Below are 20281 nucleotides of genomic sequence, written 5' to 3'. Positions count from 1 at the left end.
AGACAGCCGTAGCTCACTCCTACGCCCGTCCGGTCAGCAGAGAAATAACCGTGGCAGCCTTGGACCTCTCAGTGGTGGGGGCTCCCGTCTGATGAGCGAAATAGAGGGAGCACTGGAATAGAAAGCCACGTAATATTTGTTCTGGAGGGACAACTGGGCATCGCTGACCTGGGCGGACTGCTGGATGGGCTGGGGCGCTGGTTAGACTCGTGGTAGAAAATTCTTCACTAGTTGGAAGTGACACCCCTCGGATAAAGTCGAGACATTGAAGATTGCGGAAAACCTCATCCATAGCCATCCCCAGTTGTGCCAGCTGGTCGTGGTGTTGGTGAAATAGGTGTCCCTGTTCACCGATCATCTGGGGGATGTCCTGATTCCCTGCTGCTTTCATTTGTAAAGGCAGAATTCTGTAACGATGACGCTGGGAGTCAGGAGGTGAGTTTAATAAACATAATAAACATAGAGCGATACAAAACAAGAGAAGCGTCTTGACATGAACACAGAACCAATACTGCCTGAATAGTGATGCTAGGGAGTGCTAGATAAAGGGGGAGTAATCAGGGTAGTGATGAAGTCCAGGTGTGCCCTAATGATGGGGCGCAGGTGTGCATATCTGCCAACAGCTTTGGTGGACATTCCTGCAGTCAGCATGCCAATTGCATGCTCCCTCAAAACTTGAAACATCTGTGGCATTGTGTTGTGTGACAAAACTGCTAATTTTAGAGTAGCCTTTTATTGTCCCCAGCACAAGGTACACCTCTGTAATGATCACGCTGTTTAATGAGCTTCTTGATATGCCACACCTGACAGGTGGATGGATTTACTTGGCAAAGAAGAAATTCTCACTAACAGGGATGTAAACAAATGTGTGCCCAACATTTGAGAGTAATACTGTTTTGTGCATATGTAACATTTATGAGATCTATTATTTCAGCTCATGAAACATGGGACCAACACTTAACATGTTGCGTATATATTTTTGTTCAGTGCATATTGATCATGCAGCTTCCCAAGTCCTTTTGAAGAGACAAGCCTTTGTCAAGGGACAAAGAAAAGTGATTCATACCTTGTTATGGAATGGCCCATTTTGATCAGAGTAGCAGTGTTTAAATGCTGTATTCAGAGTAAGTTTAGTCCTATAGCACAAGATTATATTTCGCTTCGTCCCATGAGACAATATGAGTCTAATACGGTCATGAGATGATATCAGTAGGCCTTTATGATTGTGTGTACAAGTGGAATTAGTATTTGAGAGTTTTGATTAACTTAAGAGCCCAGGACTGAATAAATACTGGTGGTCAGACAGAAAGATATGTGCTACCACTGTTCTAACCGGTTTGGGAATGTAAAGGCTTTGGGAGATGACCAAATCTCAGCAGCAGTAACAGCAATCTAAGTCCCCTGCCTTTTCATTTGAGATTTGCAGGCCGACCGGCATTCAGTCAGAAGGGTTCAAGCGCGGTATGACCTTACAAGAATGAGTTGGAGATTTGCGGCATTGATAACGCTCAAAGGCACTATAATTAAGCAATAAGGCCCGAGGGGGTGTGGTATGTGGCCAATATACCACGACTAAGGGCTGTTCTTACGTATGACGCAACGCGGAGTGCATGGATGCAGCCCTTAGCCGTGGTATATTGGCCATATACCACAAACCCCCGAGGTGCCTTATTGCTATTATAAACTGGTTACCAACATAAATAGAGCACTAAAAATAAATGTTTTGTCATACCTGTGGTATACGGTCTGATATACCACGGCTGTCAGCCAATCAGCATTCACGGCTCGAACCACCCAGTCTGTAAAAGAATGTTGATGACACATAAACATAAGACGCAGCAATAAATGCAATTCCACAGAGGAATTCCATTGTCTGAATCCCTGTGTGGTTCACCTTACAGAATGCCAACAAAATAAACAGAAAAGTGGAGGTTTTTATTCGCCACTGACAAAGATCTTGTTGGAGTGAATCAAAAAGCTGTCCTTGAGGTTTCAACAGTTTCTCTCGTCAGTAGATCATTCCTAGGTACCCATCTTGATGTTTAAACCAAGTTAAAACGCGGAGTAGAGGTGGCACTTAGCTTTGAGGCTATACATCAGTGGTTTACAGACAGGATGCCCTTGTGACTTTAGTGTTCTGCTATCTGATATCCTCAGCTCCATTACTAGTTGTGGTTCAGTTGAGCTAGTTTTGCAGAGTTTCCCTTCAGGTAGGTCCTTTTCAAAAGGACATTTATTTTGGAATGGAGTATTTAATTCATTGGATATTTCACCACATTTATCTCGATCAGTTTATCTTTTCAGAAATTAAAGGATACTTGAGGGTTAATAAGAGCAAAGGAGGGATGTTTTGTCATCAAACATACAAGCCATCAAACATACATGTTCATATTAGTCACTTTACCCCTACCTATATGTACATATTACCTCAATTACCTTGGCTAACCGGTACCCCCGCTCATTGACTCAGTACTGGTACCTCCTGTATATAGCCTTGTTATTGTTATTTTATTGTTACTTTTTTATTTTTTGACTTTAGTTTATCTAGTAACTCTTTTCTTAAAACTGCATTGTTGGTTACGAGCTTGTAAGTAAGCATTTCCCTGTAAGGTCTACAACTGTTGTATTCGGCGCATGTGACAAATTTGACAAATTTTATTTGATCATTCAGTACATACTTTGAACAAAGTCAAATGTGGCAGACGCGGAAGGGGGAAACACTGTACATATCTGTCCGTAGATTGTGACATTGCCTCCATTGTACAGGAGAGGAGACACAGCTATTTTTGGAAGCCAGTTTGGATACATTATGAATTATACACACACTGATTCTGGCATCCACCCTGGTCTATGTCGGCAGTAGCCTCAGGGGAAATATGGCCATCACACTTGTAGTAGCTAGATGCGCTGCACTCCAACAGTGTTTTGTCAAGCTCTTTCCCATGTCTGACAAGCACAGACCGTGCTGAGGTTGGCACACTTCAATACTAGAAAAGACAGATCCTGTAGAAAAGCGCAACAGTTATTTATTATTATTTTAACTAGGCAAGTCAGTTAAGAACAAATAAATTATTGACAGTTTTTGCCCAGTTGGGTATGATGTCCTGTGTGTATGTGAGATTTAGTGGGTATGTGTGTTTGTGTGTTCGTTTGTGTGTTCGTTTGTGTGTGTGTGTGTGTGTGTGTGTGTGTGTGTTGTTGTGTGTGTGTGTGTGTGTGTGTGTGTGTGCACATGCGTGTGTGTGTGTGGTGTGTGTGTAACAACAAAGTGTATGTTTGACCCTAAAGTATTTTTAACACAAGGCTGATCCGGTACAAATGTATTGAAAGTACAGATTAAAAAGACAAGTCAAGACATACATAAAACCAGATTGGAGTAGATTGAACAACCCAAAAAAGACAGTAATGCGGCGAAAAACAGAAAAAAAGCATGCGACCGAGCCTCATGACAGTGCATGAGCTTTATCAAGCCCCTGAGTTCTATTAGAGAGGCTACGCTGCTCTTTTAGCAGGAAACTACTGTGACAAGGTGGGGAGGAGAGGATTCAAACAAGATGAATCTAAGTGGGTCGCGAGAGCGTGAGGCAATTCTGCATCCATAAAACAGACGGAAAGGGAGCGAATCAATGTAAAGGCTATTAGGATGATCAAGATCATGTCATTTTAGGACCAGAACAGGGCCAAAACAGAGTTTGTTGAATTTAGGCAAAGGCAAAGCTTCTTGTGCTGTTCCTTTGTCTCAAATATGCACATATTAGGTCAAATTTAGGGTTGGGGTTTGAAATTCCTGTATTTTTTGGCTATTACCAACTCTAAATATGTCAGGAGCAGTAGTTTTTGTATTTTATCTGTATGTAGTGGCTATGTGTTTGACTATGTGTAATGATGTTATGCATAGGAACTGAACAGAACTAACTAGCAGTGAGCTTTGTTTTGATTCGACATTGACTCAGTGGGCCTCATTTTAGCTTTGGGGGAATTATTACTAAAACATTATTACTAAGATGGACAATTTAATAATTTCTAATGAAGGGGATTATGAATTTCCTTAAAAGTGGAAGTGGGTGGTTTGTTATGACATACACATTATATCAAGAGAATGCCTTAAGGATATCAAAGGGGACAAAATCAAAGGGGGGGAAAATACTGTGCCGCTTCACTTACAATACATAGTGCTCTGTCAAAGTGTATGGGGTCGAGAGTTTCAAGTTCCTTGGTGTCCACATCACCAACAAACTATCATGGTCCAAACACACCAAGACAGTTGTGAAGAGAGCACGACAACACCTTTTCCCCCTCAGGACACTGAAAAGGTTTGGCATGGGTCCCTGGATTCTCAAAAAGTTCTACAGCTGCACCATCGAGAGCATCCTGACCGGTTGCATCACCACCTGGTATGGCAACTGCTCGGCATCTGACCGTAAGGCGCTACAGAGAGTAGTGCGTACGGCCCAATACATCACTGGGGCCAAGCTTCCTGACATCCAGGACCAATATATTAGGAGGTGACAGAGGAAGGCCCAAAGAATTGTCAAAGACTCCATTCACCAAAGTCATAGACTGTTCTCTCTGCTACACTCCTGCACGGCAAGCGGTACCGGAGCACCAAGTCTCGGACCAAAAGGCTCCTTAACAGCTTCTACCCCCAAGCCATTAGCCATTTTTTCCCCTTCCCATCTGTCTACTGTAGAGTCTGAACTTTGCTCATGTTGGCAGAGAATTTGATCTCAATGTTTCCCCCGTAGCTCAGTAAACACTGTGATGGCGAGTGGAGACTCACCCTGAACTAGAGCAGAGGGGTGACAGGGTTTCTGCCCATTATACTATCACTCTGCTGCCTAGTTGACGTTCAAGGCTGCACAAGTAATTGGCAAAGACAGGGAACGCTGAACAATGATTCATATAGCTCTCATGGTATCCATATCTGTGGAATTAGAACTGATTGACTGTGGAGTGTGGACGCCACACACTGACAATTAAGACAAAATATCAAAAACGACCAATCCTTTCTGACCTCTTTTCAAGCTAAATTAAAAGGAACCTGAACATTGATGCCTAATTAAGCAATAAGGCCCGAGGGAGTGTGGTATACGGCCAATATACCACGACTAAAGGCTGTTCTTACGCACGACACAACACGGAGTAGCTGGACACAGTCCTTAGTCGTGGTATATTGGCCATATATCACAAACCCGCCTTATTGCTATTATAAACTGGTTACCAACATAATTAGAGCAGTATAATTGAATGTTTTGTCATACTTGTGGTATACGGTCTGATATACCATGGCTGTCAGCCAATCAGCATTCAAGGCTCAAATCAGCCAGTTTATAATGAAGAACACATACTGTGCAGTGAAGGCTTAAGCGGAGCACTCTGCTAAATGACTGAGCTACAGGTAGTCTATGTGTGGGAGTCTGAGAGCCATTTCTCCTCATTAATTAGCACAGCATTCTGCGATGCAGGGAAGGCCTCATAAAAGCACTATATGTGACCAATTGTCTTAAAAAGGGCTCAATATCTGATTTGTTGATTTTCTGTTGCTTTTTTGCAGTTCATTTAAGTACATTAAGAGCTTCGGGAATTGTGTATTATATACTATATTGTCACAAACGTAAAGCTGTTTTTGGGATGTTTTAGTCTAAGTATTGCAAACTGCAACCTAGGCCTAAGTCTGATGCAGCACCATAGACATAGATTTTTTCTAACCAAATGTGGCATGCCAAGGGAAAAAAATATAAACTGCTGTAAACTACCATCTGTGGACAGGAAGGAGATTATGGATTTGAAATAATTCTATCAGCGTTTCCTAACTGACAGTCTGATTAGATGTATCACTGTAGCGGCCTGGACGATATATATATATATATATATATATATATATATATATATATATATATGAGAGAGACGAGAGAGAGCAGAGAGAGAGAGAGCAAGAAGAGAAGAGAGAGAGAGAGAGAGAGAGAGAGAGAGAGAGAGAGAGAGAGAGAGAGGAGAGAGAGAGAGAGAGAGAGAGAGAGAGAGAGAGAGAGAGAGAGAGAGAGAGAGAGAGAGAGAGAGAGAGAGAGAGAGAGAGAGAGAGAGAGAGAGAGAGAGAGAGAGAGAGAGAGAGAGAGAGAGAGAGAGAGAGAGAGAGAGAGAGAGAGAGAGAGAGAAGAGAGAGAGAGAGAGAGAGAGAGAGAGAGAGAGAGAGAAGAGGGCATGCCAAGAAGAGTGAAGAAAATGGAGGGAATATATACACTACATGACCAAAAGTATGTGGACACCTGCTCGTTGAACATCTCATTCAAAATCATGGGCATTGATATGGAGTTGGTCCCCCCTTTGCTGCTATAACAGCCTCCACTCTTCTGGGAAGGCTTTCCACTAGATTTTGGAACATTGCTGCGGGGACTTGCTTCCATTCAGCCACAAGGGCATTATTTGTGAGGTAGGACACGGATGTTGGGTGATTAGGCCTGGCTCGCAGTCAGCGTTCCATTTTCATCTCAAAGGTGTTCGATGGGGTTGAGGTCAGGGCTCTGTGCAGTCCAGTCAAGTTTTTCCACACCGATCTCGACAAACCATTTCTGTATGGACCTCACTTTGTGCACGGGGGCATTGTCATGCTGAAACAGGAAAGGGCCTTCCCCAAACTGTTTCCATAAAGTTGGAAGCACAGAATCATCTAGAATGTCATTGTATGCTGTAGCGTTAATATTTCCCTTCACTGGAACTAACGGGCCTAGGCCGAACCATGAAAAACAGCCCCAGACCATTATTCCTCCTCCACCAAACTTTACAGTTGGCACTATGCATTGGAGCAGGTAGCGTTCTCCAAACCCAGATTCGTCCGTCGGACTGCCAGATGGTGAAGCGTGATTCATCACTCCAGAGAACGTGTTTCCAACTGCTACGGAGTCCAATGGCTGAGAGCTTTACACCACTCAAGCCAACGCTTGTAATTGTGCATTAGGCTTGTGTGCGGGTGCTCGTCCATAAAGTTTCTGACGAACAGTTCTTGTGCTGACGTTGCTTCCAGAGGCAGTTTGGAAATCGGTAGTGAGTGTTGCAATAGAGGCAGGCGATTTTTACACGCTAAGTGCTTCAGCACTCGGCGGTCCCGTTCTTTGAGCTTGTGTGGCCTAGGACTTTTCGGCTGAGCCGTTGTTACTTCTAGACGTTTCCACTTCATAATAAAAGCACTTACAGTTGACCGGCGCAGCCCTAGCAAGGCAGAAATTTGAGGAACTGAATTGTTGGAAAGGTGGCATTCCTATGACGGTGCCACGTTGAAAGTCACTGAGCTCTTTAGTACGGTACATTCTACTGACAATGTTTGTGTATGGAGATTGCATGGCTATGTGCTCGATTTTATACACCTGTCAGCAACGGGTGTGGCTGAAATAGTTGAATCCACTAATTTGGCTTTTGTGTATATAGCCAAACTGAAAATTGGACCTAGACAGTTAAATCTCTCACTTTTACAGTCTTAACTGGACAGTTTTGTTGGAGCCCATCGTTTTATTCTTCTTTTTAACCAATGGGTAGGCTTTTACCTCACTGCCAAATAGTGTGGAATTTAAAAGAGACTCCTAAGGCATGTGGATAAGAAACAGTGAGACAATGGCTATTGTCCATACTAACATACCATGTACACTTGGAATAAGCAATGTATTGAGCATGCATTCTAAGTTATATGCTAGTGCTGTTATTGGAACAGACCACGTTGTGTTCCATTGCGAAAGGTCCGCTGTTGTATTGGAACAGAGCCTATGACACTGGACAATGAGAGTATGCACGATGCATGACTCCTCCAACCTGAATGACAGCTGTCACATACTCCAACTGACACCAGCAACTGTGTGTGTGTGTGTGTGTGTGTGTATGTGTGTGTGTGTGTGTGTATGTATGTGTGTGTTATTTAGCTAGCAGGGGTGTCTAACAGGGAGTCTAATAATATCAGCATTTACTTGTCCACCACGGGGGTCCTGGGATAACTCATGGTTGGCTTTGGCCCGGCATGGTGCGAGAGTGGCTGAAAAAACACCGTCCTGAAAGGCACAGGACACAGGTGGTGGCGAGCTGCTGGTTGATAATCGTTAGGCGGGGGAATCAAAGAAAAGTGATAGCTGAGCAGCGAAGCAGCGAAGCACTTCCACAGGCGAGATGGAAGTCCAGGTTATAAGGCTGAGGATATAAGGCTGGAGCTAGTGCCAAACCCAGGAAAGACTGACCCAATGACTTTCAACAACAGACAGGCAGGCAGGCAAGGTACACACACACTACATGTTAATGTTAAAAAAAAAAATTACATTTAGATTAAGAAGTATTTTGTCTGTAAAGTCTTTTTCGTTATGTGTCGGACCCCAGTAAGACTAGCTGTTGCCATTGGTGTTGGCTAATGGGGATCTTAATTAATCACATCAAAATCAAGGCAGGCAGGCAGCCAAGCAGGCATTTAGGCATTTAGGCAAGCAGGCAGCCAAGCAGGCAGGCAGGCAGCCAAGCAGGCAGGCAGGCAGTCATTTAGGCAAGCAGGCAGGCAGGCAAGTAGGCATCTAGATAGATAGACAGACAGACAGACAGACAGACAGACAGACAGACAGACAGACAGACAGACAGACAGACAAGTAGGCATCTAGATAGACAGGCAGGCAGGCAGGCAGGCAGGCAGGCAAGCATATAGATTGGCAGGCAGACAGAACTTTCAAATCAGGCACCACTACAGACAGAACATCTATATGGACAGGCCCACCTGCTGACACCTCACAACCTGCTGACACGCCCCCCTCACGGCCCCACGCCTCATAGAGTCAATGGTGTCCAGTTTAGGGTACCCTTGGACTTTCACCAAAAAGCACTCTGTCTTTCACTCTCTCTCTCTCTCTCTCTCTCTCTCTCTCTATCTCTCCCTCCTCTCTCTCTCTTCTCTCGTCTTCTCCTTTCTTCTCTCTCTCTCTCTCTCTCTCTCTCTCTCTCTCTCTCTCTCTCTCTCTCTCTCTCTCTCTCTCTCTCTCTCTCTCTCTCTCTCTCTCTCTCTCTCTCTCTCTCTCTCTCTCTCTCTCTCTCTCTCTCTCTCTCTCTCTCTCTCTCTCTCTCTCTCTCTCTCTCTCTCTCTCTCTCTCTCTCTCTCTCTCTCTCTCTCTCTCTCTCTCTCTCCTCTCTCTCTCTCTCTCTCTCTCTCTCTCTCTCTCTCTCTCTCTCTCTCTCTCTCTCTCTCTCTCTCTTCTCTCCTCTCCTCTCTCTCTCTCTCTCTCTCTCTCCACACGGGCTGGGGATTGACTGAGACGCTGTGTTTTCTAATGTCGATTCAAACTCATTTTTCATTCTAGTGTTTTCACCTCTTAGCACATTCACCCTCTCGAAATTTGTCAATAACTGTCAAATTAACCAGAGCACAATTATGTGGCAGCATTCATATCACCATAAAATGGTGTGAAACTAAATTGTATTATTTTCCAAGGACCTCCAGAGTGGAATTTAATCTGAACAACACCACACATGGGGCTGGTTTCCCAGACATAGAATAAACTTAGTCCTGCACTAAAAGTTATTTCAATGTATTTTCCATTGGATTTTTTTGTCAAGGACTAGGCTTAATCTAGTCAACCCTTAGTGTAATTTTAATTATGCTCTCTTAGTTGTCGAGTCCTCCCATTCCATTGTTTCCAGTCCTGACATGTGGAGTCATCCTTGATGAGTGTTGCTTTAATGTTCTTTTAAATGTTGCCTACATGTTGCCACCCGAGTGGATCTGGCCATACAGAGTATAGATTTCAGATGGAAATCAACCGCAACCCAACCAAGGTGTTCTTCATTATTTACTGTACTTGTTTCCCACTCTGACAGCGGTCATTACTTTAGAGCGAGATGGATGTCTCACATGTTTAACCAAACTAAGCTGCGGCGAAGCCCAAGCCTCCCCCCTGAGCTGTGAATGTCCCTGTCAGTCAGTCAGAAGGCAGGCGACCTTAATGACTCAGTTAACACACAAGGCCACACACACACACATTGGCATGAACGAACACACACACACACACGGCTAATACACCACCTATTAATCCTCCCATTCCATGATCACTGGCCAACACCCAGGCCTGCCACTGCCACTGGATGAGATATTAATAACAGGATTGCTGGAGTATTCCACTGCTTGCTCATCCCAACGTCTAACATTTGGCATTTAGTCATTTTTGGGTTGTTTAAACGGTTTGTTTGTCTGGTTGTAAAGATGTTGGATAACAACCATATTACAACCTGTGTTTTTTTTTCATGACGGCAATCAAGTCAGGGATTGTTTGGTGTGTTATTTTTTTTACAATGAAATATTTTAGAGGGTGTCGTCATCAGATAGATGTGTAGAATATAATATTAATATGAAATAGGGAAATTTGATTTCCAATTTGATTCATTTGCAACAAAATACAACAAAGTACAAACATACATGACAAGACAAAGGCAAGACTGTAAGTAGGTGGCAGTACCTACAGTATACAGTACAGTCCTTGTTTGTGTATCAAATGACACCCTCCCCAATGTGCTGTCAGACAATGAGTTGACCTACTCCTGTGTGTGAAACGGTGAAACAGAGGCTTTACTTCTGATTAGGAGGGGAGAATTACAACTCAGCATTTCTTCTGACCTTGAGGTTTGAGAACTTCTGAACCTACCTGGGGGGGTGTGTCTTTCACCTCTGCTAGGCAATTAGTGCTAGTACTTCAGTATCCCCTGTTTTTTTCAGAAGCATCTGTAAGCGGCAGTATTGTCAAGTGGCACTGCCGAGTTGCTCTGCAGAGTTATTGGAGGAAGGAAAGAGGAAGGCTCCACTCTCTCACTTGAGTATCTTACCTAGTTACTTTCAGATGATCTAATTCTGCTCTTTTGTAGCTTTGGCAAGTATGTGTGTGTTTTCTATCCTAGTTCGCTCGTCTCCCTGAAGGTTTTACAGACGCTCTCCTCTTCGTTGCTGCAACCCTTCTAATTTAGTGTACCCTGCGTGCACAACCCATGTGGAATTCCTAGTCTCCGGCAACATTTGGAACTGACGAATTGCGGTCATTAAAGCTGAGTTAATCTCAGCCTACAGTGTATTGTTCTTCAGTCTCTACACTTTTTGGCCCTGACAGAGACATGGATTTCCCCAGAGAACACTGCTACTCCAGCTGCTCTCTCATCATTTGACTGTGTGTTCTTTCATAGTCCGAGAGCATCTGGTCGTTGCAGTGGTGGCACAGGTCTACTCATTTGTGGAGATTTTCTCTTTTCCCCCTCTCTCATCTCCTAATTGGAATTCCATGTAGCCACTGTCACATGTCCACTCAAGCTTAACATTGTTGTCATTTATCGTCCACAAGGTGCCCTTGAAGAATTCCCCAATCAGCTTGACACCTCGATAAGCGAATTTCCCGACACCCGCTCACCACTCATCGTACTGGGCGACTTTGACCTCCCGACACCTGACTTCAATTCATTTCTTTCCACCTCTTTCTGCTCCTTTTCCTCTTTTGACCTCACCCTTTCTCAGTCACCTCCCACTCACAAGGCAGGCAATACGCTTGACCTCATCTTCACTAGAGGCTGTTCACTTACTATTCTCACTGCAACCCATCTCCATGTCTCTAATCAGTACGTTGTTTACTTTTCTCTCCATCTCTCCTCCAACCCTACCCACTCAGCTCCTACCCAGATGGTCATGCGCCACCGCAATATTCACTCTCCCTCTCCCATGACTCTCTCCTCTTCTATCCTATCCCCTTTCCTTTCTGCTAAATCCTTCTCTTTTTTTGTCTTTTGACTCTACCTTTTCGACCCTACTCTCCTCCCTTTCCGCATCAATTGACTCTCACTGTCCCCTTTCCTCCTAGCTGGCTCAACCTTCCCCTCCCACTCCGTGTCTGACTGTGTGCTAACAGAATAGGGCTGTGGGCAGCGGAACGCAAACGGAGGAAAACTAAACTTCCGGAGGACCTATCCTCCTTCCACTCCCTCCTCTCTGCCTTCTCTTCCTCTGTATCTGCTGCTAAAGCCTCTTTCTATCACTCTAAATCTCAAGCTTCTCCCTCCAAACTCTATTCCACTTTCTCCTCCAGCCTTAATCCTCCACCTCTTCCCCTTCCCTCCTCCTTCTCTGCGGATTACTTTGTCAACCACTTTCAAAAAAAGGTTGATGACATCTGCTCCTCATTCACTCAGTCTACTGAGCCCACTGATCCCACTCACACAGAATTACCCCATGCAGGTTTCTCCTACCAGGTGACGTGGAGAGGATCTGTGTCTGCACCATATGCTCTCACTACTGGTGTCCCCCAGGGTTTGGTTCTAGGCCCTCTCCTCTTCTCTCTATACACCAAGTCTCTTGGCTCTGTCATACTTCTCACATGGCCTCTCCTATCAGTTCTATGCGGATGACACTCAACTACTCAAGTGGCGACTCTCATCCCTGCATGCGTGGCAAACATCTCAGCTTTGATGTCGGCCCACCACTTCAAGCTCAATCTCGACAAAACGGAGCTGCTCTTGGAGGCCTGCCTGCTCCAAGACCTCTCCATCATGGTTGACAACTCCACGGTCTTCCCCTCCCAGAGTGCAAAGAACTTTGACGTGACCCTGAACAACAACCTGTTGTTCTCTCCAAACATCAAAAAAGGGACTTGCTCCTGCAAGTTCATGCTCTACCACAGGTATTCCCAAACTGGGGTACGCGCAATGCTGTCGGGGGTACGCCAAATAAAAATGTGATTCACATTCCAAAAATATATTTTTAAAACTTCCAACGGGGCTATACATTCGGGTGAGTTTTTTTCTCTCGCCTGAGTAGCCTCATTTCACAGCCCCAAATAAAATGAAACCATCTAATGTTCAGTAAAAATAAAAACACAAATACAGGTAGCCTTGTCAAATAATTAACATCCAATCACATTAACCGTTACCCTCTCGTGGGAATTCCACTAACGGCCCGTATTTAGCCAAACATAGCTGCTGCTCATGTTGGTATCTGTACTGATGGCCATGACAGGGAGACATAGTGGAGTGGTAATGCACGTGCAAGCAGTTACTCCCGACACCACTTGGGTACACTGCAGCATCCACCGAGAGACTCTTGCTGCCAAGGGATGCCTGACAGCTTGAAAGACGTTTTGGACATTACAGTGAAAATGGTTCACTTTGTTAAAGCAAGGCCCCTGAACTCTCGTGTATTTTCTGCACTATGCAATGATATGGGCAGCGACCATGTCACGCTTTTACAACATAAAGAAGTGCGCTGTTTATCAAGGGGCAAATTATTGACACGTTTTTTTTAAATTGAGAGACGAGCTTAAAGTTTTCTTTACTGACCATAATTTTCACTTGTCTGATGGCTTGCATGATGACAAGTTTCTCACACGACTGTCCTATCTGGGTGATGTTTTTTCTCGCCTGAATGATCTGAATCTAGGATTACAGGGACTCTCCACAACTATATTCAATGTGCGGGACAAAATTGAGGCTTTGATTAAGAAGTTGGAGCTCTTCTCTGTCTGTATTAACAAGGACAACACACAGGTCTTTCCATCATTGTATGATTTTTTGTGTGCAAATTAACTCAAGCTTACGGACAATGTCAAACGATATAGCAAAGAACCTGAGTGAGTTGGGTGCGCAATTACACAGGACTTTCCCAAAACGGATGACACAAACAACTGGATTCGTTATACCTTTCATGCCCTGCCTCCAGTCCACTTACCGATATCTGAACAAGAGAGCCTCATCGAAATTGCAACAAGCGGTTCTGTGAAAATGTAATTTAATCAGAAGCCACTGCCAGATTTCTGGATTGGGCTGCGCTCAGAGTATCCTGCCTTGGCAAATCGCGCTGTTAAGACACTGATGCCCTTTGCAACCACGTACCTATTTGAGAGTGGATTCTCGGCCCTCACTAGCATGACAACAAAATACAGGCACAGACTGTGTGTGGAAAATTATTTAAGACAGACTCTCTCCAATACAACCTAACATTGCATAGTTATGTGCATCCTTTCAAGCACACCCTTCTCATTGACCTGTGGTGAGTTATTCACAATTTTCGATGAACAAATAAGGTTTTATATGTAAGATGGTTAAATAAAGAGCAAATTTATTGATTATTATTATATTATTATTTGTGCCCTGGTCCTATAAGAGCTCTTTGTCACTTCTCACTAGCCGGGTTGTGACAAACACTCATTCTTATGTTTAATAAATGTATCGTATAGTGTCTGTGTGGCAGGCTTACAATGATGGCAAAAAACAACATTTGAGAGTGCGCTGACCCTGGTGCTAGAGGGGGTACGCAGCTGGAGGTCGAATGTTTGAAGGGGTATGGGACTATAAAAAGTTTGGGAACCACTGCTCTACAACATCCGTAGAGTACGACCTTTCCTCACAATGGAAGCGGGGCAGGTCCTAATCCAGGCACCTGTCATCTCCTGTCTAGACTACTGCAACTCTCTGTTGGCTGGGCTCACCGCTTGTGCCATCAAATCCCTGCAACTTATCCAGAATGCCACAGCCCGCCTGGTGTTCAACCTTCCTAATGTCACCCCACTTCTCCGCACACTCCACTGGCTTCCAGTCGAAGCTTGCATCATCTTCAAGACCCTGGTGCTTGCCTACAGAGCAGCAAGGGGAACTGCCCCTCCTTACCTCCAGGCTATTCTCAAACCTCTGGTCTCTTGGCTCTCCCACTCCTACGGCAGGGCAGGTCCTGCTCAGCCCAGTCAAAGCTCTTCTCTGTCCTGGCACCCCAATAGTGGAACCAGCTTCCCCTTGAAGCTAGGACAGCGGAGTCCCTGCCCATCTTCCGAAAACATCTTAAACCCTACCTCTTTGGAGAGTATCTTAAAGGTGTACTGTACTATGTAGAAATCGCTCCACCATTTCCTGGTTGTTAAAATTCGAAAACTTTGCCTAATTGCAGTATATGTGACAAAACAAGCAAGTATAGTGTAGACCAGGGGTACTCAACTCTTACCTTACGAGGTCCGGAACCTGCTGGTTTTCTGTTCTACCTGATAATTAATTGCACACACCTGGTGTCCCAGGTCCAGAGTTGAGTTTGAGGGGTGTAGAGAATCATTGTACTATCATTTTACTGTGAAATATATTTTTCATAAAAAGAATTATGCATTGTCAGCTGTTTGAAGCCGGTGTACAAAACCGAAAGTAAAAGACAAAAGAAAATCAATTTAAGAACGGTAAGAATATAAATAGAGCACATGGAACATATCTACCGCTTCTTAGACTTGCTTTCAATGAGAATAACAGATCTATAACTCATATTTCTATGTGAATTTGGTCGGGTCACAATTGTCTTTTCCTACTAGCACTGCAGATAAATACTTTGTTGAGGGAAAATATACTTAATACAATTGTGATGTGTTGTCGTCTCACCTAGCTATCTTAAGATGAATGCACTAATTGTATGTCTCTGTGGATAAGAGTGTCTGCTAAATGACTCAAATGTCAAATGGACTTATTTTAGACAAACACACAGCTTAAAGGGACAGTTCACCCAAATTACAATCCATGGACAAGGTGTGACAGCAATCGATGCTTTGTTTGTTTTTCACGGTTCTTGTCCAAATCAGCCTAAAGTATCTCAAATTGATTGGGAAGTTACTTATAGATGATTTGGACATGAAACATGAAAAATGCTAATATCGGTACTATTCACTTGTATTGGATTTGTGTCACAAATTAGCATTTGGAATCGGTGGCCAGGCGAACAAAAACAAGGTATGGATTGTTGACATACCTTGTCAATAGACTGCTTATTTGGGTGAACTATCCCTTTAAGTATTACAGTGTGAGCTCATTTTGTAAAAAACAAAAAACAAATAAAATCAACAATCAACAATGAAGCAACATGTTGGCAAGAACACCAAGGACACATTTGAATAATCAAACAGTGCCACTGATTATAAACGCACACACAAGCTGCGTCTGAGGCCAATTCTGAGAGACTCTGACTTCTCAAATCAATGACCCCTACGTGACCCCCGTGCCCCACCTCCTTTCAAACCTCTTTATTTCTTAATTTATTCTAATTTCTCATCTTTTTCTCTCTTCCCCTCTTGTCTTCTCTTCCCCTGTGATCGGAGCGAGGGAGTTGATTACACAGAGGGTTCAGTTCGGGTACAGTTATCTTGCCCAGATGAGTAATCTGTCACGAGGTGGAACTAGGGGGGGTCACCAGTCATCGATGATAGCTTTTTGTCTTCACCCCCTTGTTAATTAAGCATGTAACGGTTTCGGCGGGGCTCAGGGTGTGTGTGAACGCATCTGTGTGTATGCTTTTGTGTGTGTGAGAGTGTGTGTACATTTTAAGTGAAGGGAGCTAGATTAAAGACATGCTGTAACCCTATAAAATCAAATCAAATTTGATCTGTCACATGCTTCATTAACAATAGGTGTAGACTAACAGTGAAATGCTTACGGGCCCTTCCCAACAATGCAGAGAGATAAAAACCCAGACATAATAGAAAAATAATAACACAAGGAATAAATACACAATGAGTAACGATAACTTGGCTATATACACATGGAACCATTGCAGGGGTATGAGGTAATTGAGGAAGATATGTACAGTTCGGAGGTTTACATCACTTAGGTTGGAGTCATTAAAACTTGTTTTTCAACCACTCCACACATTTCTTGTTAACAAACTACAGTTTTGTCAAGTTGGTTACGACATCTACTTTGTGAATGACACAAGTCATTTTTCCAACGATTGTTTACAAACAGATTATTTCACTTATAATTCACTGTATCACAATTCCAGTGGGTCAGAAGTTTACATACACTAAGTTGACTGTGGGTAATTATTTCTGTCAGGCCAAAGCAGCAGTAATGAGTAAGTGTTTAGGATGCCCAGGCAGACATGGTAATTGAATAATACAGACGTGTTGGTCTGAGCATGTCACGGCATCGTGACCACACAATTCATATCTCCTGTGATAAGAGTAAAGCTGGAATCGTTAATTGGTGGAACTGCCACGTCCGTTTGGGACATTACAAAAACAAAGAAATGACTGCAAATCAACGAACACTGTTTTTTTGGACATCATTGCCAGTGGTGATCCGTCATTCAGGGCAGATGGGGCAGAGGGGTTGGTAATATTCTCTAGTTGCGTCGTGATTGGCTCAGTGTTTTGTCACTCTAGGGGACACTACGTCACTGCCAAATCTAAGGGTAGAGCTAAAAAATACAAGCCCCTTAGGTGCTGCCATAGAGTTACATTAGAAGTGCCCATCCAAGAAGGCTCAAGGTCATTGGCCACAGATAAAATTATGTCAAATCATGTTATATCTACAGTAGCTTTGATTGGACTGATACTTTCAAAATCTTAGCTAGCAGTCATCATCATGACCCATGTCGACAATCCTTTAAACAGATTGGAAAATTCTAGAAAATTATGTCATGGCTTTAGAAGCTTCTGATAGGCTAATTTACATCATTTGAGTCCATTGGAGGTGTACCTGTAGATGTGTTTCAAGGCCTACCTTCAAACTCAGTGCTTCTTTGCTTGACATCATGGGAAAATCAAACGAAATCAGCCAAGACCTCAGGAAACAAATTGTTAACCTCCACAAGTCTGGTTCATCCTTGGGAGCAATTTCCAAACGCCTGAACGTACCACGTTCATCTGTACAAACAATAGTACGCGAGTATAAACACCATGGGAATACGCAGCCGTCATACCACTCAGGAAGGAGACGCGCTCTGTCTCCTAGAGATGAATGTACTTTGGTGTGAAAAGTGCAAATCAATCGGAGAACAACAGCAAAGGACCTTGTGAAGTTGCTGGAGGAAACAGGTACAAAAGTATCTATATCCACAGTAAAATGAGTCCTATGTCGACATAAACTGAAAGGCCGCTCATCAAGGAAGAAGCCACTGCTCCAAAACCGCCATAAAAAAGCCAGACTACGGTTCGCAACTGCACATGGGGACAAAGATCATACTTTTTGGAGAAATGTCCTCTGGTCTGATGAAACAAAAATAGAACTGTTTGGCCATAATGACCATCGTTATGTTTGGAGGAAAAAGGGGGAGGCTTGCAAGCCGAAGAACACCATCCCAACCATGAAGCACGGGGGTGGCAGCATCATGTTGTGGGGGTGCTTTGCTGCAGGAGGGACTGGTGCACTTCACAAAATAGATGGCATCACGAGGCAGGCAAATTATGTGGATATATTGAAGCAACATCTCAACACATCAGTCAGGAAGTTAAATCTTGGTCGTACATGGGTCTTCTAAATGGACAATGACCCCAAGCATACTTCCAAAGTTGTGGCAAAATGCTTAAGGACAACAAAGTCAAGGTATTGGAGTGGCCATCACAAAGCCCTGACCTCAATCCTATAGAAAAGCGTGTCTGAGCAAGGAGGCCTACAAGCCTGACTCAGTTACACCACTGCTGTCAGGAGGAATGGGTCAAAATTCCCCCAACTTATCGCGGGAAGCTTGTGGAAGGCTACTCGAAAAGTTTGACCCAAGTTAAACAATTTAAATGCAATGCTACCAAATACTAATTGAGTGTAAACTGCTGATCCACTGGGAATGTGATGAAAGAAATAAAAGATGAAATAAATCATTCTCTCTACTATTATTCCGACATTTCACATTCTTAAAATAAAGTGGTGATCCTAACTGACCTAAGACAGGGAATTTTTACTAGGATTAAATGTCAGGAATTGTGGAAAACTGAGTTTAAATGTATTTGGCTAAGGTGTATGTAAACTTCCGACTTCAACTGTACATACAGGATATGTAGGGGTAAAGTGACTAGGCAACAGGATAGATAATAAACAGTAACTGCAGCGTATGTGATGATTCAAAATAATTAGTGCAAAAAGGGTCAATGCTGATAGTCCTGGTAGCTATTGGTTAACTGAACAAAAATATAAACCAACATTTAAAGTGTTGGTCCCATGTTTCATGAGCTGAAATTAAAGATCCCCAAAATTTTCCATGCTCTCCAAAATATTATTTCTCTGAAAATTCTGTCCACAAATACGTCCTTGTTAGTGAGCATTTCTCAGGTGCACCTTATACTGGGGACAATAAAAGGCCACTCTAAAATGTGCAGTTCTGTCATAAAACACAATGCCACAGATTTTTGAGGGAGCATGCAATTGGCATGCTGACTGCAGGAATGTCCACCAGAAATGTTCCCAGAGAATGTAGTGTTAATTTCTCTACCATAAGCAGCCTCCAGAGAATTTGGCAGTACGTCCAACCAGCCTCACAACCACAGACCACGTGTAACCTCCACATCAGGCTTTTTCACGTGTGGTATCGTCTGAGATCAGCCACCTGTACAACTGATGAAAATTAGGAATATTTATGTTGGCAATAAAGCCCTTTTGTGGGGAAAAACTAATTCTTATTAGCTTGGCCTGGCTCCCCAGTGGGTGGGCCTATGCTCTTCTAGCCCCACCCATGTCTGCGCCTGAATGAATTTATTTCAATTGACTGATTTCCTTATATTAACTTTAACTCAGTAAAACCATTTAAATTGTTGCATGTTGGATTAATTTTTTTGTTCAGTATATTTAACTTACTATTTAGCATTCATGGATTGGGGGTAGAAGCTGTTCAGGGTCCTATTGGTTCAAGCCTTGGTGCATCGGCACTGTTTGCCATACCGTAGCAAAGAGAACAGTGTATGACTTGGGTGGCTGTAGTCTTTGACCATTTGTAAGGCCTTCCTCTGACACCGCCTGGTATAGAGGTCCTGGATGGCAGGGAGCTCGGCCCCAGTGATGTACCGGACCATACGCACTACCCTCTGTAGTTTTTTGCGGTCAGATGTCAAGCAGTTGCCATATCAAGTGGTCATGCAGCCAGTCAAGATGCTATCAATGGTGCAGCTGTATAACATTTTGAGGATCTGGGGGCCCATGCTGAATCCTTTCAGTCTCCTGAGGGGGAAGAGGCGTTGTCGTGCCTTCTTCACGACTGTGTTGATGTGTGTGGACTGTGATCATTCCTTAGTGATGCGGACAGTGAGGAACTTGAAGCTTTTGATAGTGAGTTAAAGGGATACTGTGAGATTCTGGCATTTAGAGATTCCGTTAGATTCGGTGAGATTTTATGTGACTGCGTGCAGTATGAAGGAAGTTAGCTGTTGTTTCGCGAGCCAATACTATCTAGCGTTAGCACAATGACTGGAAGTCTACAGGTACGGTAGCATTGCGGTAGCATTGACCTTTAAAGTGTCAATAACTAACTGATGATAAAGAAGCCGTCAGTTATTACACCGGCACAATTGCTTAA

At 43.6% G+C, this 20281-nt stretch overlaps 1 pseudogene; it reads left to right on the top strand.

Annotated features, from left to right (window-relative positions):
- The first annotated feature begins 415 nt into the window (after positions 1-415).
- Positions 416-14891, top strand: LOC139028728 (uncharacterized; annotated as a pseudogene).
- Positions 14892-20281: the final 5390 nt, after the last annotated feature.

Source organism: Salvelinus sp. IW2-2015, linkage group LG14, assembly GCF_002910315.2.
Source record: "Salvelinus sp. IW2-2015 linkage group LG14, ASM291031v2, whole genome shotgun sequence".
NCBI lineage: Eukaryota > Metazoa > Chordata > Actinopteri > Salmoniformes > Salmonidae > Salvelinus > Salvelinus sp. IW2-2015.
Note: the sequence above shows the minus strand (reverse complement) of the source record. Positions and strands in the feature narration are given on the sequence as shown.